The sequence below is a fragment of the Arvicanthis niloticus genome, chromosome 11 (assembly GCF_011762505.2).
Source record: "Arvicanthis niloticus isolate mArvNil1 chromosome 11, mArvNil1.pat.X, whole genome shotgun sequence".
Lineage (NCBI taxonomy): Eukaryota > Metazoa > Chordata > Mammalia > Rodentia > Muridae > Arvicanthis > Arvicanthis niloticus.
The window spans coordinates 45,677,440-45,678,844 of NC_047668.1; the positions used below are offsets into that span (position 1 = coordinate 45,677,440).

Below are 1,405 nucleotides of genomic sequence, written 5' to 3' on the forward strand. Positions count from 1 at the left end.
AATACAGGAAAAACAATGATAACACTGAAAGAGCCTTAATAGACAGGAGAAATTGGTTTCTGTGTTTCAAATTATGTGCATATTTTGATACAAGGATGTATGACAGGGAAGTTAACAAAAGACATTTAAATATAAAATATATTATGCTCATTTAAATTCTGAAAGGGAGGAGAACTGGAAATTTAAAGTCAGTGGGAAGAAATATTAATGTAAATGGTAACTATTTAAAAATAGTCGAGTTTGTCTGGTGGCAGCTAGGCAGTACAGCTCCGTGACAGATCTGGCGTCGCACGTGTCTCCCACCCCACGCAGCTGCCAGGATGCCCAAGAGGAAGGTTAGCACACTGCTCTTCGAGGAGCCCGTCCCTGCCAAAGGGTGACATGAAGCCAAAAAAGGCCTCGGGAAAGGATAAAGCAGCAGACAAAAAAAGTGCAGATAAAAGGGAAGAGGGGAGCGAAGGGCAAACAGGCTGAAGTGGCTGACCAGCAAACTACAGATCTGCCTGCAGAAAATGGAGAGACAGAAAACCAGAGTCCAGCCTCTGAAGAAGAGAAAGAAGCCAAGTCCGACTAAGCATCCATCACGTCTGTCAGCGGTCCCTGCCTCCCTTCTTGTACAATCCAGAGGAATATTTTTATCAACTATTTTGTAAATTCGAGCTTTTAGTAGCTCTAGAACCATTTTGAAAAGGTGAGAGAATCCCACCTCATCCCATTTTTTAAGTGTAAATGGGTTTTTTAAGAGGTTAAATCATTTGCTGGTTGTTTATTTTTTGGTACAACCAGAAAATAGCAGGATACTGAATCAGGAGAAGCTGTGACTGTCTCAGGGATCACCATAACATTCCTTAGAGGGGGCTAGTTTTATATCCTACAAAGCAAAGCATACTAAATGGCAATTTGGAGTTTCAGTCATGCATCGGTGTCTGGAATATTTTCAGTTATATCTGGTCCCATGTTTCTAGTAGAACCATTTTGTAAGAAAGCTAGACTTTGGTCCTTGCCCTGTCAGAACTGTGATGTCTGTGGTCACGGCAGTCCATTTTCATAACAATTGTGATAATGCGCTGTGAAAGATGAAAATTTTGAGTGTGTTCTGTGTGTGGCATAAATTTGTGAACTGGTGGAACTGAGGATTCCGAGCATTTGGCTGTTATGAGAGGTCTTAGGGAAACTTGCCATGTTTGAGGCTAGAACATCACTGGGATAAGTTCAAAGAAAAACAATGTGTAGCTCTTCATTTGCGTACATGCACACAGTGTGACTCTTGGGTACGTGAGCACAATATATGGCTCTTTTGGGGTACATGTGATAAGAATTGGAATGTCTGTGTTCTCTGCTCCAATAAAATCTGTTGTGAAAGAGTAAAAATAAATAAATAAATAAATAAATAAATAAATCCACT

General features: G+C 40.4%; 1 pseudogene; it reads left to right on the top strand.

Moving 5' to 3' along the window:
• The first annotated feature begins 381 nt into the window (after nt 1-381).
• Nucleotides 382-659, top strand: LOC117716837 (non-histone chromosomal protein HMG-14 pseudogene; annotated as a pseudogene).
• The last annotated feature ends 746 nt before the right edge of the window (nt 660-1,405 follow it).